This window comes from Amblyomma maculatum, chromosome 7 (genome assembly GCF_055883805.1).
Source record: "Amblyomma maculatum isolate TAMU_Amacu chromosome 7, ASM5588380v1, whole genome shotgun sequence".
Taxonomy (NCBI): Eukaryota; Metazoa; Arthropoda; class Arachnida; order Ixodida; family Ixodidae; genus Amblyomma; species Amblyomma maculatum.
Genome location: NC_139350.1, coordinates 89071518 through 89097797, shown reverse-complemented (window position 1 = coordinate 89097797; position 26280 = coordinate 89071518). Strand labels below are relative to the sequence as shown.

The 26280-nt window shown below is 46.5% G+C and overlaps 1 long non-coding RNA gene across 2 annotated transcripts; it reads right to left on the bottom strand.

The window, feature by feature from the left end:
* Positions 1-2846: 2846 nt before the first annotated feature.
* Positions 2847-24901, bottom strand: LOC146183917 (uncharacterized). Of its 2 annotated transcripts, none has more exons than XR_014708518.1 (3): positions 24756-24901; positions 21459-21546; positions 2847-3069 (listed from the first exon to the last, which is right to left on the bottom strand). It is a non-coding gene; the product is annotated as an uncharacterized LOC146183917 (long non-coding RNA). The 2 variants fall into 2 exon arrangements; XR_014708519.1 differs by lacking the exon at positions 2847-3069 and adding an exon at positions 18607-18810.
* Between the last annotated feature and the right edge of the window lie 1379 nt (positions 24902-26280).

Genomic DNA, 26280 nt, shown 5'->3' with positions numbered 1-26280 from the left:
AAGTTGGGGCCCCGAGTCTGGCTTTCACCCGTGCATGGAGCGTTGATGTTCGGCTTTTGATTCATTATTGTATGGTGAAGAACACTTTTGGCCTTATAGCAGCGAGAAACATGAAATTAAACCATACTGCGCGCCGTAAAAAAAAAAGTTTAAGCTTTGATGTTTATTTATTACATCGCCCCGATAATTATGTGGTTAAAGCGCGCGACTAATACGCCGTGGTACCCGGGTTTGACATTGACCGCGGCGGCCCTACTTCGATCGAGGTGGCACCTCACCTGTTTATAGTGCGGTGTCAGTATTTTTACGGTAAAGAACCTCAGGTGGCAGAAATGGTGCACTGCCCTCCACTACTGTGTATTTCATAGCCTGAGTCGTCTTGGGACGTACGCAACCCTGTTGCTTTTATCTCTATAGAAAAGCGACCCAGCCCGCCATAATTCAAACTGTGAAATTGTGTACTAAAAGAATGTCATTCCACTAGCTGGCGACGACGCTTTAGCGTTTAGATACCGCGAGTCGTAAAATAGGACTGATGAAATCTTCAGGGAATGCGAAGTAGTTCACGTGTGCATGCAATTCTTTTGATGTGCTTCCTGAAACTTGAGTTCCTCTATCTCGTATATTAACGTCTGAAGGATCACTGTTCAAAAGCCGACCGGGCGAACGCACCTAATTAACTCCTTTTGTGTTAAAAAAAAAAAAAAAACAATTTCCTTTTTTTCAGGCGCTACTGCAATTTGAGCTTCTTTGTTGGCCAGTTCTTTCTTAGTGCAGAAGGTTTTTTTTTTTTTTTTGTTCTCAGCGAGCTATTTATTTCATTCGGTACTTGAGAACGTGCCCGGGCCAGGCTCAGTAGAATGATAACTTGACGGGCCCAGTCTAGGATCGGGCTTTGGATCTCGGACAAGGACTAGGGCATCAGATTTAGGCCCATGTGCTCTAGTCGAAGGCATACCGTAGCTACTCACTACGGCAATCCCTCCTATGTTTATTATTTCGCTCCCACATCCGTCGCTTCCCTCAAGGTGCGGTTTAGGTGTTCATCGAGAAATGAGACGGACACTGCACCTTTTCTTTCTTGAAGAGTAACCATATTGTATGTCACGGAAGGCATACAATTCGATGCACGTGGTAATGCCGTCGGTTGGAATCCCTGCCTCAAGCGATCATGAAACTTGGCTCGGAGATGTACGATATGTACAACACGAAATAATGTGGCATCACCCGATAAGCTGTGCAACGAATGGTTGCGTAATAATTTTGATACGGAAGTCGGATAAATGCGCCACACGCAGGGCGGCTTCTTGTGGCGTAATAGAAAATGGCGCTCCGGTTACTATATATGGTGGCGGTGGCTGCTCCTGGATTATGCAGGGACCTTGGCAGGAATGGAGGCGGGGTGGTGAAGGGGGGGAGGGGGGGGGGGGGGGTACCACAGGGCATCTGTTACGCATACCGTCGTCCTACTCATCACTTCGGAACCATTTAACTCCAATCTGTTGATCGGGCGGTGATCACATACGTAGAAGGCTCCGCGACGATGGCGGGCGCTCCGCGTACCAGGAGTGTCACCACTAGAGAAGGAAAAGAGTGCGTGCAACTTGGTCGATGCATTGTGACCGTGAATTCCACGCATACGCATACCCTACTTAGTGCGCACACACTCCTTTTAGCAGCGACGACCGTGATACAGCAGGTTGCGCAGCTAGTCCTTCTTGTGCCCTCGTAGGTTGTTCATTAGTCTGTGCAGTGCCGCGGTGGCTCAGCAGGCTCGGCATTTGACTGCTAATTCCAAGGTGCCAGAATGGAGTCGTGGACGACGCGGCTGCGCTCTGATACAGACGAAATGAGGAAATCCCCGTGTTGTGCCAAATCAGCACACGTTGAAGAACACAGGTGGCCTGAATTAGCCCAGAGGCCTTCACTGCGATGCCCCCCATAGTCTATGTGTTACACCCACCACAATGAACCACTATACGTTGGCAGAGCTGGTAAAATGTTTTACAAAAAAATTAAAATAAATACTATTAAACTCTTATCGGTCGATATGCGCTAGAGCGGGGGTACGAGGAGAAAGGAAATAGTGCTCAAGCTGCTATACTATATATCTTGGATTCGATCATCTGTCCTCTATGGAACCACCGATGCGAGCTGAGGATGTGTCATGAATGTGTGCTATATGGCTCAAATGAAGCGCGAGCAGCAAAATGCCGGGGTTTTAGTAGAGGAAGTTTGGCGGCTAGCGCAGTCGATTATGAACTTCGGAGGTGAGACTACACCGCTCTTCGACAGCGTGAACGATCCCCTCCTGCATTCCCTCTCCAGCGGTTAATACTTTCCTGTTCGTGTTTCAGTTTCTTGTTCACATTTTATTCGACTATGTATATATGGCGGGGCGTAAAAAATAAGCGCATTTCAGCTTCATATTCAATAAGCAATACACTCCTGCACGAAGGAGAGTTCCGGAACGACCTAAATGGAGTTAAAACAAACACTTTTCTAAGCAGCCAGAACGCAAGAATCATGCTGGAAATGATGCAGTTAGGTTGCAAAAACTGCGCAGAACCTGTAGACCGAGTACAAAATTTCGTTACAGGTAGTCGTAATAACTTATGGCTTCGCAAAGCGGTGGACATAATTATATAATCGCCTATTTCTAAACTGTGTTCCATGATTATTCTTTTAGAGTGCCAACGACATAGACGAAGAGGCGAGACAAAACGGCACTGTGCTTAGGTTAGACAACAGCGCCGTGTTGCCTCGTCTCTTGTTTGTCTGATTCTTTTGCGCTGTAAAAGAATAGCCAAGTTGAATACAAACTAACATGCCAATTTTTTGTCCGCCAGAAGTTTATTGCTACTTTTTGGGCTCTTTTCTATGTGCAACCTTTAATACAGGTACGTGCATCGTCGTGTTGTCTCTCCTCTTCTTTCTCTGTGTCTGCGCTGTAAAGGTATGGTTTGTGGAATTCAAACCAACTCGCCAGTTCCGTCCTCCTGGTGCTTCTCATGAGAATACGCTATATCCGATTCTTCTCCGTGAGGCTTTTCTTCATTTGCTGCAAGGCTAGAAAAAAAAAGATCAATTGGTCAAGTTTCAGTCGATTCCAGCTAGCGGCTAAGGTGGCCATGATCATTCTTCGTGCAAATGCATACGGCGCAAATTTAAAGTTGAAACCCGGTAACCTTACAAAGAAGGAACTGAAGGTACAGGTACTCAGAGAAAAATAACGCCTCCCCATCTCGTTATAGCAGAGGAAGCAAACAGCATGCCGCACTCTGACTAAGTAGAACAATGTGTTCTGTGGAGTTTCAGTCGGCTTACAATGAGTGTAGATGTCATACATTGTTCAGCAACAATCTATATTTTCGCTAGCGGAAGTTTATGATGAATGGGTGACAAAAACTACTTGTGGAAGCGATCCTTACTGCAATCATATATTGACCCGCACCAAAAACTATTAACTGCAGCTGCCTTTTTGTTTTTATACTGCACCACTGTATGTTATAACACGAAACAAACCGGTTCCAGGAAGCGTGTGCACTCATCCCCAGAAAACACGCTGGAAGAGGGAGTGAGCGCTTCTTAGCTCTCAGATTCGTTTAAAAGAGGAGAACTACGTAGTTGTTAACGTGTACACCATTAATATTGTTATTGCCAAATGATGGCTTCCATAGAAATGTGTATTTCGCTTTGAATGAAGACCTAGTACTTGAAAGCGCGCGCCTCTCGCAGCGTTGATAAGCACCGAATAAAGAGCGAACCACCTCGTCTATAATTTACAGCGCTGCTAGTCGATAATATCTCAAATATTAACAACCCTAAAGCAGGAAGCGAATGCTGCGCAAGAACTCACAAGACCAAAACCGCATGCAATGAGACGAAATGATAGCGATGCTGTGCTCTGACACGTGTGACGACCCCCCCTCCCTCGTTGCGACCCCGACCGACCTGACGGACAGGACCCGCCCTTACTTCTTTATCCCGCATGATCATTTCCTTCTTTCCGTCCCTAGGCGTTTGGCGTGCGCGTATGCGCGGCTAGCTGTCAATCAGGAAAGGCGCGAGCTGCACATGACCGCTGCTCTCTCGTTCGGCGCTCTTCCCATCATTATCATTATTGCGCTTCCCTCGGCCCGCAAGAAACGGGCGTGATTTCTATATCAGCCACCGCGTGATTAGGGGTCGGGGAGACGAGCATTATCGTAATTAGTTTCCCGAGCACTGACTCATTTCGGAGCTGCTCCGTGTTTACTATATAATAAGCCCGTACGCAGGACCCGAGTGGCCCGTACACAGAGCGCGGCGGAAAGTTCTACAGCGCCAATTGGAACGAGAGAGCAGAGATGTCACGGCGCGCGAAAGAAGATGAAGCACGGGGAAAATAAAAGCAAAACGGCGTGGCTCGTTACACGGGCCAACCGATCGGGGGGAAACGCAGAGCGCCAAAAAACCCTCCATCTAGAAAGGACGCGAGTGACGTGCCTGACGCGCTGGCCGCCACCAGGTAGACGCGTATCATTTGTCATGGCCCTATAACATGGTATCGTCTCGCCGTCAGAGATAGCCACTTTGATCGCTCTCAGGGAAGTTGTTTCACGAAGAGCCAGATCGCTCGGCGTAATTGCGCAGCCTGTCGGAGAAGCCTTCAATTTCTAGACAGCGCGGCATGACCGAACTAACCAACTAAATAAACGTCGCTCTAGCTGGGTGGCTATCGAAGAAAACGCGTCTCGAACAACTAACTGGCTTAGTGCGCCGCATTTCTAGGCCTGCATTTACTATAGTCAAAAGACGTTAAATTTGGCGACTGCGTCGGTTTCCTTCATTTAGTGCATATGACATTCGATCGGCTGCTGACACCAAGGACGCAGATCGAATCCTGCTTCCAGATATAAAATCAAACCTGCCACACTAGTCCTTCTTACTAGAGAGTCACGACACATCACGTAATGCAATCTTCGTTTTCCCCTGGTAAACTATGCCAGGCAAATGTCACAGCCATAAGGTCGGTGTTCATTCATGCAGTGAATGTGTTTTCAAACCCATTTGCACTAAATCTAATGAATCAAGCCTTCTTTCCTCTTTCGCAGCAGCGTTTAGCGCCGTTTCATTCTTTTCTATTTAATTACCATTAGGGCAATCCGGTCACCTGCATTGCGTAACAATGACTTCTTCATATTTCCGTGCGTTTTCTGCTTCGCTCTCTGTGTCCATTGCCGTTGCCACTGCCGCCCCTCTATATATCAGAGCTCAAATATGTCTTTTCTTATTGCCCATTCATTTTTGCTTTGCTTGGTCGAGGGTACAAAATAAAGAAAACGCCAGGTGATTGTATCTGCAGACTCGTTGCAATTGATTATGACCAACTCGGAGGCAGGAAAAGCAAGCATTCCATTCATTTCTAATTTTTTTTACCTTTCTCTAATTCATAGAAGCTTCATCAAAAATGGAAAGCGCGCACTTGAATGTCTTATATATCTTCACATTCAAGCGCACCATCCAAAAATGTATGCTATGCGTCACTTTCGGTAGTCAGAGGTCTCTGCTTCCGATACTATACATGAATGGTTCTAATCAAAGGAAATCGACCCAGTCGGTCGTATAGAAACCCTTGTTGCGCTGAACTGAAGCTCCGCCTTCCACCTGGCCTATCCCGACGCGAAGAAACTTTGCTGTGCCGCCTGTGGGTTGGTGTAGCATTCACAAACTCGTATTCTTTTATGATAGGCATGGCAAACAGCCCTGCATGTACAAACCATAGATGCGACGAGTCTATAGGCCACATTCTTTGTGAGTGCCCGATATACAGTGAGGATATACAGTCTCTGCCGTTCGCTGGAGCATCTAGATGGACGCCCATTGAGTGAAACTAAGATTTTAGGTCCCTGGCCACGGCGATCGTCTGCGGCGAAGGCCTCCCAAGCCCTGCTCCGCTTTATGAGAAGCACAGGCCTAATCGAAAGACTGTGAGTTTGCTATGACATGACTGTAACGTGATGTGATGTGACGTGCCTGTTATGTGACTGTACTAACTTCAACTAACCCTCTCTCACAACTTTTATATCCACTCATCCCCTTCCCCAGTGCAGGGTAGCAATCCGGTTGCTTTTACTGGTTAACCTCCCTGCCTTTCCTCCTCATCTTCCTCCTTGTTGCGCAAGCGGCTTGCTCGCTCGCGCGAGCCAGAGTAATGCGCCCGTTAAAGATCCCCATCCTTCTGGTGGTTCGTCGAGACGCTTGGTGGGTCTCAAGATCAGTGCCACGTATAGCCACGCCTCTTTTCCGTCATCATCAGTCGAGCCATATCTTTCCAAATTAACCGTCTGCGGTACCAGCTGCAACAACCGTAACCCGCAAATTTCCAATATTATCCGCCCACCGGGTCCTCTGACACTTCCTCTCGTGCTTGCCTATGCTTGGTGCCCGCTTTGCTATCTTAGGGAAGCATCCGTTACCTAGCCTTCACGATGTATGTCCTCGCTATGCCCATTAATCTCGAATAAGATACTGACTAGCGTTAACCCACTCTTATTTGCCCCCTTGTTTGATTACTAAGTTCGGCTCTCTTCGTGCTATTATAAATACTCTTCCGTTTAGGAACACTGGCAAACTGTGGTTCTCATCCTCGTAGTCCGCATCTGCAGTTTCCACCTGCCCTAAGCAGATGCATTTCTCTGCGCCGTGCGGCACAAACATTTCTTTCCAGAATGCTATCGTTTTTACTGCTCCAGTATTCGGAAAACGCCCGCCTCTTCCGATCTGTGCATGGTCCATGTACACGGAACGCGCAAACGTCGCATCGTTTGTAGCGCCTGTAAAATACGCTCACTTCGCTATGGCCTGATCGGCAAAGTCCGATATGGGTGCCCCGTTCACATTAGCACCTCAAAATGAGAAGAGGCGCGTACGAGAGAAGCGATCCCTCCATGCATTATGCCGTGGCTCATAAAGTAATTCTAAAGTCAAGTGGAAGTTGAATAATTTTTCTTTGGGTTGTCTAATGGCTTTTGAAAGGTCATAAAAGCGACAAGTTGGTTGCTTGTTCCTCCCACTTCCAAGGATAAATCGCGTGCGCTGGATACGGGAGAAATTGTATCTCTGCACCGTACGCTGCTCCTTTTCTGATCGGTTCCATCTTGCTGGGTGCGTATTCGGCAGTGAACCTGTGCTAGTGAGCACGTTAGAGAGCCCTCAAGTATTTCCGGAAAATTTGCTTACTTCGCCTAGACAAAGGCAAACCCAGCTCTCGAAACGCTGGCTACAGTGGTCTTATATAGGCTCTACCTCAACCCCTGTTTACTTTGTTCTGTGCGATTTAACCTTAAATCTTATTGTCTATGGGCTTGCAACACAGTCAAATTAAATGAATTGCGCATATCGCCATATTTCTGACCGGCACGTTTGCAGATCTCATTAACTAGCGTAGTTGCGGGGATCGCCACTGTACAGCCTTATCGACAGTGCTTTCAGTGAGTCCCCTTTTGTGCAGCGCTATAAAAGAATGCATCACGTAATAAAAATTAAAAAGCATCCTATGGTTTTCGGGTAATGTGCTCGTGCCCATATTTCATACATGTGACTGCTACTGCGCGAGCTTTGTCTCTACGCGGATTTGATTTTTGTGCGGTGAAGTGCGTCGATCAAGCTCTCTAAATGTGGGTTACGCCGGCTATGCGCGTGACAGCCTCGTCAGCGCGCTGAAAATGCCTCTTTACAGCGAGAACCTTTATATACCACGTATTGTCGCGGTTGCTGCGGAGTAGAACTACGGTAGATTCCGCGATCTATATGCCATCTACTCCCGGTCTCATGACCGGTGAGCTCAGGTAGTCATATTACCGGCACCAAGCGAGTGAGTGCACCAATTACGGTCGTTGTGGTGGCTTATGGTGCACCATCAAGTCTGCAGGTTTTCGACTCGATTATAAGTCTTGGCCAGAAGACAGCCCGCCCCATGGCGATAGGTAGATAGGTAGGAACTTTATTTATTTCTGGGAGAATCAAGGGAGGGGGGAGCAGGGCGACGATGGGCCCTCGGACCGCTCTGGAGCTTTCGGTATACGTTAGCGTTACGCAGCATAGCGCTAACACTTAGCAAATTTTTGCGCATTGAATCCATATACCCCCACGCTTGAAAATTAACCGTTCTGCACACTAATACCGACATCTACTACTGAATATTGCTAAGATCTCGGCGACCTTGCAACCCTTTCCTTCGAGCGCCGCAACCGCGGTCCCTTCACGATGCGCGAGTGGTGCTATAACGGCCTTCCATTGCTGTGCTAGCGGCCGTGTTCAGCGCGAAGGCACTTACGCCTATACACATAAGCAATCCAAATAGATACTGGAAGTAGACGGATATGCATCATGCAAAAAACACTTGAGAAGAAAAACTGCTGTGATAGTAGTAGTATAAGACTTTTATTAGGCAAAAAATGACAGGCCTATCATAATTACAGGCAGAACGTTAGCTGTGATATAAATGCTTTTGTAGAGAATGCCCGTAAAAGTTACTGCGAAGCCAAAATACCCGTTCTGGTTCTGGTACTAGCAGACGATGGCCGACGGCTAGTCATATGTTTTAGGAAGAACTTCTTAGCTAGCGCTTTTAGGGATTTTTCTCATTTGTACATATATAATCATATCTGCTGGTCGTTTTTTTTTTCTTCACTATTTTATGGTATAGCGTTGAGGGTTTCTTCAGCCGAAAAGAAGATTTCCATGGCAAGTCGGAAGCATGTCGAAAATAAGTGGTTCAACTATCTTCGCGCTTATTGAGTTCCCAGCGTAAGACTTAAATGTTTACTAAAACCTGTTTGGGCCCTGAATATACGTATTTCACGAAAGCATGCAGAGGTATTCCGAGATTTCAAACTCGACTGCTGTGAAAGAAATGGGCCAGCGCAGCAACATATACAGAGTTCTTTAGCAAACCGCAAGTGAAGTGAAGAACAAAACTTACATTTGTAAATATCGGTGAAGGTTTTAATTTTGGTCGTTTGTTATTTCTTCTCGATGTTACTGATCTCCTTAAGGTCTTACCTCTGCATACTGCCTTTTACACGCGGGCAGTGAAACTGTTTTCGTCTCGGATAAATTTTTTATACACTAACTTGGACATTGAACCGTTATCTCGGTAATATTGCTTCTTGGTGTCGTGATAACGAGTAAGTAATTAGGCACACGAAAACAAAAAGTTGCTTTTTTTTTTGCTTACGGTGTACTTGATCTATCAAATACTTATAGCATTGATACAAGTGTCCATCATTTTCCCTGCGAGAGGCATTCGTTTCCGCGCGTAGAGCTATAGAGAGCCTATTGAATTTTGCTTTCCATGCCCTGTCGAGGTGCCCTTAAGACTCACTTTTACAATCTTTCCGAACCTTCATTTTCCCCTGTTATGTATTCATTCATAGCTGTCTTCACAGTTGAGCCGACTCCTGGGAACAAACTTTCCAAGCCTAGTTAATTTTATTACACACGCCAAGCCAGTCACTGTATATAGCATTACCTATACCCTCAGTCCTAAAGGTATTTCTATACTGTTTTCTTCTGTAACTAGGTCGAAATCTTGCTATCACACACACCAATGCTGCTAATATTGGTATTCTATAGAATACCCGGAAATCAACAACAGCTCTCTTCAATTTCGTCCTTACGTCTCAACTAAAGCCACGGAAGGTTTTATATACACTATACCTATATAAACGAAAGCCTTCTGTGGCTTTAATTAGTTGAGACGTAAGGACGAAATTGAAGAAAGTGCTGTTGTTGATTTTCGGGTGTTAGCATGACCATTTTTTGTTATCAATGGAATTTTTATATGTGGTGGGCAAATGTCTCGAAACAAAGGGATGAACCTTAGTTTTGCAAGATATGCCTCAAATTTTTCGGAAAAAATCGTATATCACTGGAGGTGGAAAACGCCGTTTTTGCCATTTCAAAAAGTTGCAAGTTTGGAGCCCGGTTGCATACATACTAAACATTTCTCATAAATTATTTTTTATCAAATAAGTTTACGCAACGTTTACTAAAAAAAAAAACAATATAAAGAAAGCGGTTTGATGCAATATGTGTTTTATTAAAAAATCGTGAACTTTGATTCAGGAGCAGCGCGCTGCCCAAAAGTCAATTTTCAGCCCTTTATTCTGGCATGATGCTCCTCAATTTTTACGCTGAAACTTTTTGCCTGCAATATGCAGATTATATTCTCTATTGCAAGCAAGAAGTAGAGTTGTCCATGGCGAGTCAAGGTTTGCTGAGGTTCAAAAACGTATATATATATATATATATATATATATATATATATATATATATATATATATATATATATATATATATATATATATATATATACACACTCACAGTGTTCTGCAACTTTATCGGAACCATGGGAACATTATCCCACCGGTTGAGGCGGGAGAATTTTCCAAGACGGTTCCGATAAATTTGCAGAACACTATGTGTGTGTGTGTGTGTGTGTGTGTGTGTGTGTGTGTGTGTGTGTGTGTGTGTGTGTGTGTGTGTGTGTGTGTGTGTGTGTGTGTGTGTGTGTGTGTGTGTGTGTGTGTGTGTGTGTGTGTGTGTGTGTGTGTGTGTGTGTGTGTGTGTGTGTGTGTGTGTGTGTTTGGTTGGTTTGGTTTGTGGGGTTTAACGTCCCAAAGCAACTCAGGCTATGAGAGACGCCGTAGTGGAGGACTCCGGAAATTTCGACCACCTGGGGTTCTTTAACGTGCACTGACATCGCGCAGCACACGGGCACCTTGCTTTTCGCCTCCATCGAAAAGCGGCCGCCGAGGCCGGGATTCGATCCCGCGTCCTTGGGAACAGTAGTCGAGTGCCGTAACCACTGCGCCACCCCGGCGGGGTGTGTGTGTGTGTGTGTGTGTGTGTGTGTGTGTGTGTGTGTGTGTGTGTGTGTGTGTGTGTGTGTGTGTGTGTGTGTGTGTGTGTGTGTGTGTGTGTGTGTGTGTGTGTGTGTGTGTGTGTGTGTGTGTGTGTGTGTGTGTGTGTGTGTGTGTGTGTGTGTGCGTGTGTGTGTGTGTGTGTGTGTGTGTGTGTGTGTGTGTGTGTGTGTGTGTGTGTGTGTGTGTGTGTGTGTGTGTGTGTGTGTGTGTGTGTGTGTGTGTGTGTGTGTGTGTGTGTGTGTGTGTGTGTGTGTGTGTGTGTGTGTGTGTGTGTGTGTGTGTGTGTGTGTGTGTGTGTGTGTGTGTGTGTGTGTGTGTGTGTGTGTGTGTGTGTGTGTGTGTGTGTGTGTGTGTGTGTGTGTGTGTGTGTGTGTGTGTGTGTGTGTGTGTGTGTGTGTGTGTGTTGTAGAGCGGAGTTTCATATTACACTCAGGGGCTGGACTTTCCGGTTCCGAACCCAAAAGAATAGAATTTTACATTAGAATAAAAGAATAGAAATTTTGGTTTCAGCAGAAAAACATCAGTAGTCTTGGCAGAAAAAAAAATACGAGTCACACTCAGGCAGAGCTGAAAATCAATTTAGCAGGGAACCCATATGCATCATTTTAAGTTTGTTATTAGAACAAACAGCATTGTTCTGCGATTTGAGGCTAGGTGCAGCAGCCAAGCACCAGCTCCTCACCGCCAGATAGCCACGCACTATTTGCTAGCTATCTTCACCTAATCGGAATAGTTAGTCGATAAAGTAGGCTTAAGAACTGTGTGCAGCGCACTGATACAAAGCCGTGCATGGTCGTCGCCAAAACGTGCCAGGGGCTGACTACTCAGGCTCATGAGCGGCAGCTCCTTCGCTGCTCCCAACACTTAGACCGCGCACTGTCGCTCCACCCAGCACGGATCCGAGCGATTAGGGAGTTTTAGAATAGGGGGACCCAAGACCTTGGGATCCCCAAGGAAATAGCGCGCGGCAGCGCAACGTGCTAGCCGAGCGGCAAGAGTTTTCCCGACGCAGCGGAGCCGGGCTTGCGTTCGTCGATTGCAGCGCCACGACGGTAGCCAAGGAAAAGCATTTTCATTTCATTTCATTTCATTTTTATTTCCTTAAAGACCCCTTTGGAGGGGCATTACATAAGGGGTGGATACAAATTTTGGATGACATGGTACAAAGTCATGTGCTATGATGATAAATAGCTGTAGGCTTTTTGTGCGAAGATTATTGGACAGGTTGTTGTTGCAATCTCTTCGGGAAGGCCATTCCAGTCCGCAGCGGCGCGTGAAAAAAATGAGTTTGCGAAGGTGACGGTTCGTGCACGTGGACGGCTGATCTGGAGATGGTGGAGAGTGCGGTGAGATATGCGTGCTGGTGGAATCATATATATATGGGTGCAGTTTGTAGATGGCTGTAAGAAAACTTGTGAAACAGTGAAAGACAATAACGCTATCGTATTCAATAAAAAGTACTATTATTGTGCAAAAACTTTCTTAAGACAACCGGTTATATAAACCGTTTTTGTCAGACAAGACGAAATCGGCCAATTGTCAATCCAGGCCGAGACCGGGAAACCTCATTTGAACCTTCCGCGCTTTCCGCCGTCTGGTCCCCATGGCAACCAAAGGAGGCGAACTCGCTAAGCCTAGCAGCTCGGTAAATCCGGAAGCAATCTAAAAATATAGTGCGTTTTATCGCTAAAATTTGGTTGTGCGGGCATCATGAGTCATAGCATAAGCTTCGTTGGCCTTTCGTTTTCCATGAACGAGTGACATCATCGAGCGGTGGCGACGAATGTGTGCCGAGGCGAGCGGCTGCCGCTTGGCCGGTCGCCGCCATGTTGCCGTAACCCAAGCGACCCAACGGCGGCTTGGGGCGAACGCTATTTCCGAAAAATAGGGGCCGCCCCTAGCGTTAACTTAAAACTCCAAGCGCGCCTTACGTTCTGCGCATGCGCATTTCGATGCCCCAAGGTCCTTGGGGGCCCCAAAGCTTGGGGCCCCCTATTCTAAAACTCTCTATTAAGTGTCAACATAAATTTCTTAGATACAAACTACCGCTTCCGGTTTTTTGTGCTGGCTATCTCGTTTAAGGTGCGTTACTTTTTAATGGCGATATCGATACCTCTAAAATCACAGCTCCAAGTAATACCATTTCCCTGTTTATTACTATCTCATAGACTCTTACTGATGAAAAAAAAAAAGGCGTCGAGATAACTCTAAATGATATTTGAGCACTAATTATTGCCACAATAAATCATTTAATAAATTCAGCAGTTTCATATCCTTAAAACGATGTTCGCCTAAAAAAAGCCAAAAGTTTCGTTTGAAATTAACGCCTAAAAAAAATCCGCCTTATTCTCAGATACTTGAAACAGAAACGTTCCACCCCGGATGTACAGTGCATTGTGTAAAGTCCTAGTAAGGGATTCTCAAGCTTCCCACTGGTGGATCCGTCCGAGACAAATGACACTTCGTGGAGCAGCTTCTTAATGAACCAGAGAACTTTATACTGACTATGTACAAAGGTGATACAAGAGCCAAGCCGGATTTGCTTCTGCAAGGGAGCAACAATCAGAAACGAATGGCAACTGGCTGCGATCGGCCGCACCGACCGCTAAAGCAGAGCAACAAGGGACTCCGCGTCCCCGCAGTCGAGCTGGCGCCTCTTGCCCCAGCTCCAAAGCAGCCGCTACTCCCAGTGCCCGGCCAGCGCGAGCGCCCTATCGCAAGGAGTAGCTTCAGCAAAAGAAACTAGAGCGCAATCCTGCGCTCCTGAGATGAGCCGAGAGCATGCTCCTTTCCACAAGTCAAAATAAAAACACAATCACTGCAACTTCTCTACAAAACCTTCGCAAAGCGCACCAGATATGCGCTACATACACATCGCAGTGCCGCGCGACGAAAGCCTGACCCTTCTCGCGGATTTTATGGCCTCCGGTCGCTACCACTCGGGCGACGGGACAGCGGGAGACCGCGCTAATGAGGGTCCGAGGCGAGGCAAAAGGAGCACTTCTCCCGTCTCCAGTAACAAAGGGCACGGCCGGTCTCGAGGGAGAGCGCGCGCACTGAAGCGCGCTCTCCCTCGAGACCGGCCGTGCAAAGGGAAAGTAAACTCAGAGGGGGTCCGAAGGAAGAGCTCGCATTTTAGAGCTAATGCTCTCCTTCTAGAAACCAGAACGCGACGCGCAGTTCAACACTAAGACACCCAGGTGAGAAATTCTCCCAAAACACAAGTACAGATATACATCAACACATGCATAAAGGTCCAGTACAGAAACACGCACAATCCAACAAACGCTGAGGCCGAAAAGAGCTCGGGCAGTCCTTTTCATTAATAATGTACTTAGTTATGCATTCCGTGAATGTGAAAATCAATTTACACTCTGTTGTATTCTCCCAGTCATAATATAGGCTGCTGCTACTGCGTTTAGTCAGTCTTAATCATGTTTACTCTCCTAACTTCTCGCGGCTTTGAGCACGAGTCGGGTGGAAAACGTTTTGCTTAATCGCGAAACGCTCGTTTCCGCCAGAAGAAAGATTTGCTAAGAAACCGATCGGAAGCCTCTAGCTGCGGATCAAGCGCGACACGGACGACACATACGACACAGAGCAGCACTGTGGGGCGATCAGCCAGCCACAAGGCGGCCGCGAGGCTCTCGGGTGCTGCGCTTACTTAACCGCTAACCAGACCGCACGGCAGAAAGCAATCACGCAGCGCCGAGCTCGTCGCACGCACCCCGGTCCTGCGCGCACGGAGTTCGCTTTCCGAAGCCAAAACTCAATTTTCTTCTCCGTTCCGCTCCCGGGACTCCCTCGCTCAGAGTCCCGCGGCGGGAAAACGGTCCGAAGATATATGACCGCGCTGTCTACGCGCAGCCAGCGCTGAGCGCACGAGCGCGCGTGCGTGTTTTGTTCAGCGCGCCATATACACACTCACACACGCACGCACGCGGTCTTGGTCACGTGCGTGTGTTTCTTCCGGCGCTACGCTCATAGCGAGCGGCGGCTGAAAGCCCGTCTCAATTAGCCTTCGTTGCTCCATGCTTAAGGGAGGCCCAGAGCGGGAGAGATTCACCACGGCACGAAAGTCTATTACGTGCGTACACGGCTAGCGGCGGCAGCGGCGGTTGAGCAGCCACAAGGATGGGGCATCCATCCGCCGCGGCCATTTCTCTCTCGGCGCGTTTTCTATTTATAAGCGGTCTGCAACACGCGCCTACGTGGTAATAATGAATGGCGTGACCGCAGTACCGCGTCTCCTTGCTTTAAACGCGACGACGGCGCTGTTCTCGCCGCGTTTCGGTCGTGATTGCGTCCTTTCCTCTAATGAATAGAGAGGGGCCCTTTAGCGCCGCCACTGAGCGCAACCGCCGAGGGTTTTAATGGTGAACACGAGTCTCATCGAGCCCCGTTTATCCGTCCCTGGTCATGCTCCTCAGTTCAGAGGCACGAGAGCTTTTGCCTGGAGATCGCTCCGCGGGGTTTTCGCGCAGGTAGGAAATCAATGAGTGAGGCGCTTTATTTATGGAAATTTCAGCAATAGCGTCAACTCCTTCGGTGTACCCAGCAAGAAGCTCCGTCGCTATCCCGTCGCGCCAGCAGCGGGTTCTGCAAAAGTTAAGATCACGTGATGGCCGCTGTTTTCTGGGACAGGACGGAGGCGAGCTTCCCGATCCTTTTTCGGTTTCTTTTGTTTTTGTTTTCTTGTTTTGCAGTGTGTGTGCGCGCTAGTGTGACAGCGGCGAGATGTGTGCGGTCCTCGACAAACTGCTTTCATTAGCTTGCCCTGGTGTGTAAGTGCAGGGGGTGAATGTGCACCGCTGCTCCATTGTGATGGGCTCCATCATCTTTCGTTCACTCAACTCAGAGCATTCACACTTTCGTTGCGTTGTGGTTATTGAATTAATTGGAGGACCTTCCTGCCTGGAATAAACAGCGCCCGTTTTATTTAATAATAGTGGGAGGTTAGAATTCAGTGTGGTTGCTCTCATACGTGATCATTATCGTTTCGTCCCTTTTCTTTGTTCATATACTGTGCACAGTATATGCGAAGTGCCGATGCTTGCTTTACAGTTATTTAGGTCACAAAAACATATCCCTGTTGTCTAAACCTACGTAAACTCGTAGCAGACCCACAAAACGTTATCAAAGGTTGAAACCTTGAAATCTCTCTCCGTCAGCGTATATCAGCCCCCCCCCCCCCCTCCCTCCTCTCCCTTCCTATCGCAACAGTGTAGCTTTGCTCTTAACTGTCAAGAACGCACTCGAATTGTTTTCCACAGTAATGCCAATTACCCGATGAGAGGGTTAGCTTGGTTTGGTTTGGTTTATGGAGTTTAACCTCCCAAGTTAAGTTTAACGTCCCAAAGCGGCTCAGGCTATGAGCCCCCGGTGAGATGGCGGGACAAAATTTGAAAGCGATATTTTTTTTTTACGCGTTAGAAGATGCGAACAAGCCCACCAGTATGTTTCCAGCTGCGCCTTAAAAATTCCGCAGATGCTTCAAAATTAAGAGTAGAACTTGTATCGCTTAAGATCTCACCCGCTCACAATCAACCGAAGCAGTATCCGTATACCTAAAATAAAAAGAGCAGAAAAAGTACGGCTGCCACCGCCAACTGACAGAAGCGCGGTGGGGTCGTTTCGTAAACCGAAGTGACTTAAATACTTGTCGCAGTAGTGAGCATATTTCAGAAAACGAAATATCAAATTTTCGTCTTTTCCCGACGAAGGCTATGCGACCAACGCGCATTGTGTCTCGCATACAAGCTCTCTTCAAGACCCTGTGCCCGGCTCGCTTCCAGACTTGCGACGACTTTAACGAGTCGTCTGAAGCCCTTAGTGTGACACTTAATTTTACTGAGCTCTGATTTTTGCGCGCGGACTGTAATTATGGCGAAGCTTCTTTGTGCACCATCGTCGGTGGGGGGACGCAGCACAATGGTGGCCGTCTCGAATCCGCGTGTGTTCCGTTTTTCTGCGAGAGTACGCTTTTGTTACTGGGACTGTGGACAGCAGAGGCAAACTAGTTACGACATTCACATGCTTAACGATATATGAAGCATCTGCCGCTGTCTCGGAGACATTGTTTTGCGGGCAGCACGTGCAACCTTTATCGGTCAACCTTTGCGAAAAAAATCACTCAGTTTGCTTGTCATTCGATTCACCGACATAAGCCAGCTGAAAACAATGATGTAGGATATTGCAAAAGCGACCATGCAGTGTTAAAAATGACTGCTGTACGCGTTTTGAAACTGAAGTGCAGAGCGATCTATTTCTTTTTGTCAAGCATTGAGTGACGAATGTGTGGATATATATATATATATATATATATATATATATATATATATATATATATATATATATATATATATATATATATATATATATATATATATATATATATATATATATATATATATATATATATATATATATATATATATATATATATATGTGAAGGAAAGAAGCCAACAGTCGGCGAGGCCAAGGAAAGCGTTGGGGATTGTACTTTATGCATATTTTTTTAATGTTTACTTGGATATTCACAGAAGTTAGTAATGTAATCTGTTTAGGGGAAAGATAATTAGACACAAAGTAGAAGAAAAAAACAACGTGCTGATGGTGGGAACCGAATCCACGACCTCCGCTCCGACTATCGCGTCCGGCGCTCTTCCAACTGAGCTACATCGGCCGCTGTGCCCCCTGCTACTTGCTTGGGTATTTATGTTGTCTGTATACGAACCTTGAGAGTGTTCACCAGCGCCACCCTCAGCCATAGCGGCGGACGTGGAACGTCCTTTGTTACCGCCAGCGTCACGTAGAACGAGATCAAGAGCGAGGGCGAAAGCTGTGCTACAACCCTCTCACGCTACCTATGGCTTCAAGACTGCCAGAACCGAGACCCCCGTAAGCTACAAGCAGATCAATGAAGGGGAAATGAGGGTGCTCGTTATAATACATGAAGGAAAGAAGCCAACAGTCGGCGAGGCCAAGGAAAGCATTGGGGATTATGTTTTATGTCTCATTTTTTTTTTTTAATTTTACTTGGATAATCACAGATTCGGAGGTCGTGGGTTCGGTCCCCACCATCGGCACGTTGTTTTTTCTTCTACTTTGTGTCTAATTATCTTTCCCGTAAACAGATTACATTACTAATTTCTGTGATTATCCAAGTAAACATTAAAAAAATACGCATAAAGTACAATCCCCGACGCTTTCCTTGGCCTCGCCGACTGTTGGCTTCTTTCCTTCATGTATTATAAAGAGCACCCTCATTTCCCCTTCATATATATATATATATATTGATACGGGGCGGAACGCTGATGAAAACAAGATAACAGGGAACAGAGAGAAGATGTGCGATGGCCGTGCGATGACGTTTAGTGAATTGTTGACCGGCCTAGCGCAAGCGCTCCTCCCGGCCACCGCCCTCTTCTTCCTCCTTTTCCTTCTTCGTCCCTAACATGACTCGGGGCCACCGAGCGATCGTCCCGATCGTAGACGAGGAGGTTTACCGATGTTAATGATTCCATGGGATGATGATGGGCATGTCTGGATGCTTGGAGAAGAAGCGGAAGAAGGAAGAATAGAACGGCTTGCCGGCACGATGATTCCCGATGAACCTTGGCCCAGGACATTGTCGGGCCACACGTTTCCACGACTCGATGGCGGAATTAGGTCAAGGCACTCACCGCATGGCTTAGGCAGAGGAATATGTCTTGAAGTGTAGCGGTGTCTTGGGTCGGGGGGGTCTTTGGTCGGCAAATCTGGTCAGTGGGGTCACATATGGTCGTTCGGGTCTCTTGTATTTATGCCTTCATTGTTTTAGAATTTATGCCTTCATTGTTTTTCTTCTTCTCGGGGTTAATGTTTATCAAACAAGCATGGCTTTTACTCGTTGATGCTACGGAAAGGATTACAATTTGTCGAGGTAAAGCACACAGCCTGATTTTGTAGTTTCCAATGTTTATATTTGACGATTTTGAGGCAGGTCTCTAATAATGCGGGCGGAATAAAGGGCAAATCTGGCGTGCAAAAAAGAAAAAAAAAGATGAAAGTGTTTCCTTAGCATCTCTAGGCGCGTCTCTGAAGTTAGGTTAGGTTTATGGCGTTTAACGTCCCAAAGCGACTCAGACTATGAGAGACGCTCTCTGAAGTCTATACTAGAAAATAAAACATCCTACTGGCCTTAAATACTGTCTACACGGATGCATGCAATCCATTTATAAGTTGGTATCAAAGAAACTCTGTAGCTCTTGAATCCTGGCAAGCCTCTGGTTATTGATTTTATGTCAGTGCATTATTCGACAGGAATAATTTACCTAGGCCACACTGAAGGATCACTGAAGGATAAATACACCATCATCTGATGGTGTATTTTCTGTGTAAAATGCAGTCATCTGCAGATAGTTTAATGGGATACTGTACATCATCGAGAGTGTTAATAAGTCAGGGATAATAGTGACTCCAGAACACTGACCTGCAGCGCCCTTGAAGTCAAAGCAATGAGTGATCGCCTGCCTGCAATCATGTAAACAATGACGCCTTCAATTTTAGTCTATAATGCATATTTAAATATATTAGCTTAATGCTGAGTAAGTGGTGAGGCGGTGTCAAAAACTCAATCTACTGCTTTATTCATATTAGGCCAGCTACTGAGTGTCGGAATACAACTAGTGACTGCTGCGGAAGCCAGCTCGTGAAGCAGTAAATAAATTGATGGCTTCAAGACATTTAAATAACAGACTGTATGATATAGGTTCAAAAAGTCATGCAGCAAGCTGACGATAGGAATATACGACTGTAATGTTGAACTAGTTTCTTGTCTCCTGATTTAAAGGTTGAATTAACAACTACGATCCTCCAGTGTTGTGAAATATTCAAAGGAAAGTTTAAATTCGATGCAGAGCTTTTGGGCCACTATGCTTGAATGTTTCTTCAAAATATAGGATTGCATCTGACCAGGGCCAATAGTCTTCGAGGTGTCTAATTCTCGCAAAAGTCTGTCAACATTATGTTTACGTTGGTTATTTAGGTATTGCAGTGGTCTGATGCATGGCTGGGAAGAATTGTGGTGGTTATAACTGTTCCCCGGGAAAACAAACCTAACCTCAAGGAGTGAAGAAACGCCAATAGATAGAGGACAGAACTGAGACAACACATTGATTAGAGAAAGGGGACCTCATTGTTCTGCGTTTCCGCCTGCGCCCGCTATTAGAAATATATACTGGTATTTAGTGTAGACACCACGATCAATGAGTGGTGCATTCATATCGGTCCCTGCGGCCAAGTACAACACCTGGATGAGAAAAGGCTGATGATAAGAGTTAATGGTGGATGCCTTAGTAACCTACGATTCGCTGATGACATTGCTTTGCTAAGTAACTTCGCTGATGAATTGCAATATATGATCAATGATTTCAATTCCAAGAAAGGAGCAGCGGAACAGTGGATCTAAATATTGACGTGCCGAAAACTAAAGTAACTCTCAACATCCTTGGAAAAAAGAAAAAGAAAAGCAGTTTACGAAAAGTAGAGAGACGCTGAAACTGATAAAGGAATACGTCTGCTTAGGACAGGTAGCAACAGCAGGTAGGAACCAGGAGCATGAAATAAGAAATAAGGAAGATAAGAAATTGATGTCGCGTATTTGGGAAGTATTCTCAGATCCTTAATGGCCGTTTACCAGTATTCCTGAAGAGTAAAGTGTATAATAGTATATCGCCGGTAGTCACCTATGAGGCAGAAATGCGGAGGACAACGCAGCGACTCTATGGAAAGGAATATGATACAATAACGTTTAAAAACAGGAAGCGACTTGAGTGGATCGTCTAACAAACGGTAATTAATGGCGTTCAACACGCTATCAGCAAGAGAAGGAACCGGGCATGTCAGGCAATGCGAAGGGAGGATAACCGACGCTCCCCGAAGGTGACAGAGTGGTCTCCAAGGGAAGGCAAGTGTAGCAGAGGGTGGCAGAAAGTCAGGTGGCCGGGTGAGATGGTGAGATTGGGAACTTTGCGGGGACAAGTGGGACGTAGCTGCCATTGGACAGGGTTAATCTGATGGGCCAAAAGCGACTCCACAGTATTTGCCCCGCATGGGCAGCAAGTTGATGATGATGGTGGTGGTGAATGGTGATAGCGGTTAATAAAATTTATGGGTACGAAAAGACGACGAAAGGCGATGCATTTTTGTTTAAAGCTCCACTGGCAAAACATTTTATCGCTTACCTTCTGGGATAAAGCATCACTAAAAGTGAACCGCAGAGTCCTGATTACATGATATGCTGGTTGTGACATTCACCCGCACTGCGAGAGTCTTCATCTTCTATGTCGCTGCTTTGACATTCTCTCAAAAGCATCGGTTGATAACAACCGCTCCGTTGTCACGCAGGCAGTGTTCAAGCGTCAGCCAATGGTTTTTTTCCTTCTATGCTGGTGACTGCTTTACAACCTCACAATAAGAGACTGCTCATTTAACACTGAGACGCTGCAAGCAAAAAAAAAAAAAAACAATTTTTTTAAGTATTTTGAAACAAGAGCGGTTTACCTTCGCTGGTCGTTGAAGTAGTCATCTGCAACGCCGCCATGTTGGATCAGTGGAGGTGCGGGTCCGACCAGAAGAGCGTGCCGCTGGTCTGCTACCCCACACCAGAGAAAGGAAAGGGATGAGAAAAGAAAGAGGGATAAGGTGGATGGGAGTCGATGTTGAATACGATCAGAGCTAACTATAGAAGGTGGCCAATACATAATGCACACATACGCCGGCTAGCACTCATGTCAGGCGTAAGCCTTGATACGCATCCCAAGGATAAGCGGCCATGTCGTGCATGTCCAGTGCACAAAATTAATGATGAATGATAACAGTATCCTCGAGCCGAAACGTACGTTGGCAACATCCTTACATTTATTAGCGCTCACACACTGGAAACCTCTGCTGTTATGCTCGCTTATGAATGTTCTACTCGTGGGCCCTGGCTCACCAGTAAGCAAGCATGTAAACACCCAAAAAAGTAAAAATAAATGCGCAGAAGTGTCATCAGAAGCTCTGTTGAGAAGTTGAAGCACATACATACAGAGACAGTCCCCAGGGGTCCCATAAACGCTCATGGATGTCACGTAGATAATTGCGGTTCATTGTATACGTTCTCTAAGCTCAGCACCCTAAAGAGGTGTTTAAATGGGCTTCCAAATTTGATATTTCCCCTCCTCTTGCATCCCCTTTCTGGGTTTTTTTCTGCTTCGAAGCAGACGCTACACACGCACACACACGCACGCACGCATGCAGAGAGCTCCTAAAACTAAGGCGTGCCCGTTTTACCACTTTCCCCAAAGCGGTAGCGCAGGCGTGCGTGCCATCCGCATGGTTTTAATAGACCGCAGCTAGGTATATATACAAGACCCCTCGCCAGAGCTCCTCCCTCCGCCGCAGCAGCGCGGGACGAAGCCACGCCGCCGGCCGTTCATTATAAAAACAGCGCACATCGACGCAACGGCGACACAGACGTCGTCGCGCAACGCGCTGCACAATAAATCTCCCCGCTGTTTATTTCGTCCCCGCGGATTAGAGCGGCCGGCGCGAATCCCTCTCCCTACGATCTCTCTCTCTCTCTGCCGCGTCCCGACTGCTCACTCCGGGCACACTCCAGGAAAGCATCTGCCTCGCGCACACGCGAGCCGCCTCTCTTTTTAAGTAACGCGCGCGCGTACAAATGGGAATGTCCAATTCATTCGTTTCCATCCATGGGCGTTGTCTCCTTTTTCAATAACCATCCCGGTGAAGCAAACAACGCAGCGTCCGACAACCAGCCGGCTTGTTCAGGGCTTTCTCTTTTTACTAGGCGTCGCATGCTTACTACAAGTGAGCAGGTGCCGGTGCGTGGCGGCTGTACGGAATCATCGATCGAGCTTTGGCCTTTAACAACCACCGCAGTTGGGCACCGTAGGTAGCACCGGCGGGCAGGTCACAACAAAACGCGCTGTCCTGGAAACACAACAGCGCTGGTGACACGGGCAGTCGAAGCAGCACACCCAACCCGGGCGTAAAAGGGACGTGGGGAGCGCCGCGCGAGGGATGCCCGAAGAACAAACGAGATGCACTGACGACGTAATCTGTAGGAGGGGTGCAAAAAGGTGCAGAGAGGTTCGCTGCAGCAGAACTCGCCACAGAACAATTCGAGTCAAAACAATTTGTTTTGCGTTGAGATGCACTTCGAACGTGCACCAGTCAGCGGTGAGCCTCGTGTTTTCATATAGCTCTGGGAAAGATGGAATGAATGACCAGCGGCAGATGACGGCATCTGGGAGTCACTGTAAAAATGAGGCCAATATTTGTTTCGACAAAACAAGAAGAAAAAGAAACGGCGGCTGCGTCGATGGAGTGAACCCCCCCTTCCTTTGCAGCTATCATATTATTGTTGGGGTAGCAAATTCTCTGAGCACATGCTTAAAACGCACGAGTGTATATATATATATATATATATATATATATATATATATATATATATATATATATATATATATATATATATATATATATATATATATATATATATATATATATATATATATATATATATATATAGTCCGGCCGGCCACGCGGACACCAGGACCTGCCACACCCACGCCCTTTTCCAGAAACCGCGCCCTTTTTGCGCCATTAGAGAAGAATCGGCAAACGCAGAATATGCTCTCATTCCGTTTCTTTGGGCCGAGCCTCTCCGACTGACTGCTGCTTCCGTTTCGTCCTCGTCTCTATCTTATAGTTTCCCCTGATCTTTTCTTTGTTTCTTCAAGCGTTTATATCTCAAATTGCAGACAAGCCTGCGTATGCACTAATAACTTTTTTTTTTCTTTTCACGTGCGAAATTTTATGGCGATAAACTTTCTCAACATACCCCTTCAAGTTGCATCGAACTGCACTTATGCGTCAGCATTCTGCCCTCAGGCCTACGAGAAATAATAATTTTCGTGCAGTTTGTTCTGCGTGAGCATGTTTAGAAGATGTAGAATTAAATAAAAAAATAAACTGCTTCCGGAGACGAAGTTTGACCAGTGAGGACTAACGCGGGACAAGGTAGCCACATGTAGGTTTCAATGAGTGCACTTAATTATTAAGCCCTCGCAGGAGACCAACGGAGGGAATATCATTTTTAGTCGCCGCTCTTTTGCTTACCTCAGAGGCAAGACACCAATTTTGGAAGCATGTCGCCTGCGTGCGACTGGACGGTACCCTCGCAAACTGTAGTCTTATATGACAGAAATGACAGAAACATTAATGCGCGTTTCTGAATGATTAATTGTGCTATGGCAATCTTACGTTATGAACTCGCACCTTCGACCATTAAGTGCTTGGTCATGTGGCCTGCTAACTAACATCTTGCTATCTTCAAAGCCTGCGAGTCCTCTAACCGCCGACACCAACGGACAATTGGTTTTGGTATGGGTTTACTAATGATCTCGCATTAAAAAGAGATAACGTATTGCATGAAGCTATTATAGTGACCCCCCCACTTCTTTATCGTTTACAGAAATAAAGCAATCAGCAAAAAAGCGAACATTTCATACCCTCCGCAAAAACGAACACTCATAGTGAATATATGCCCTTATTTGTTTCGAAGGACTTTAGCGAAAAATGGCCCGAGAAAATTCGGATTAGGGAACTGTTTGGTGAATAACCAAACTTGTAGCTATATTCGAACGGAGTAAATGCCTGCACCCCGACACTACAGACCCTACACTACAGATGATGGAAAAAATATAGCGCAAAAGAAACACGAAGGAATATATATGTATGATATTCATCATGAACGTACACCGACTCGTCCGACCTTCGGTGTTGACGTACCTGCTTCAAAACACCGTCCGCATCTGATTGGTTCGTGCATTTAGAAATGGCCCATGGAAACGTTTGACCCGTAGTAACTGCGAACAAGACGGCGCGGATATTCTTCTGAGCTGCGGGGCCGCCTGCGCAGGAGCCGCTTGGAAACGACGCTCTCTGGATAGGGTTCGCTTTGAGATTTATTTATGATGGTTGACAATGACAAAATGAAAGCGTAAGTCGGCAGAAACCAAAGGCACATCTCTTTCTTTCTTTCTTTCTTTCTTTCTTTCTTTCTTTCTTTCTTTCTTTCTTTCTTTCTTTCTTTCTTTCTTTCTTTCTTTCTTTCTTTCTTTCTTTCTTTCTTTGTATTTGTTCCAAATCTGGTCAAGCAAATCATGGTTCGCGCTTCGCCCTTTGGGCATCGAAACACAGCTGACGAGCATGAATGTCGTTTTGTGCCGTTGCGCGGCTTTGTTTCGGAGGATTGAATGCGCTATCAGACGTCATTCGATAACTTCTCTGTGTTTCTCGACAACGTACTTTTAACTCGAGGTTATGAACTCTTTCACTGACGTATAATAACTGCTTGAAAGCATAAAACGCTGCCATTTCGTGCTTGTTGAAATACTGTGCAACCTTTTCAGACGCCCATCATGGCTGTCGCCCAAGCCTTGATAGGGAGCGGCTAAGAACGGGCAATGCCTTTGCGCGGGGTTCGTTGCGTGCCGCCCTCTAAAAGGGCACCTGGAATGGGCTTAGCCAGGGCGATTGTCGCCTGAGCATTCGCCAAGGATGCTCGTCTCAAAATCTCCTCTTCTCGCGGGGAACGATGGAAGACAACAATGGACATATATCGAAAACAACTGTGAAATAAGAATGTGTAAAAACGTCTGGTTACACACAGTATAAAAAGGCAGGTATGCAAGCAGAAAAGCAAAGCGTCAGAATGTATTTTTTTTTTATCACCATTACTCCATTGAACTCGCACGCTAGGCCCTCCCATTATCCCTTCTTTCCTTTTACCTCAGCTCTTCAGCTCCAAAGCGAGTCAATATGAATGGTTCCCGCTCACGAACTGGCAAGGGTGGCTGATCCTTTTCTGCTCGCCGCGGTCGAACGGCGAAAAGATGGACCGGACGCAAAAGCCGCGCATTCGAGCGACGGTGCGCGTGGATTGACCGCCCCATCGCGCACGTTCGCACGGCGCGCCTTACGCTGAATTCCGTGCAGAGGGGCAGACACCGTACGCTCTAGTGCCGGACGTTCCATTTTCAATGCAAGGTGGAAATTTCCATGCCGTAGGTTCATCACGCTCAGTGACATTTTCAATTTCTACGACGTCCCGTCATTACAAGTTTAGCACCCACGTCAGAGATGAGAACCGAAGAATAGGCATTTCAATACCGAGCGAAGGTTTTCATGTCACTGCGCAGTCGCCCGTGCGGTTTGGTCGGTAACCTTTTCCATGCAAGGCAAAGGTTTGCGCAATTTGTAGAAACAACAGCGGGCCGTGTGGAGTCCAAATTGTAACATCCGTGTCCAACAG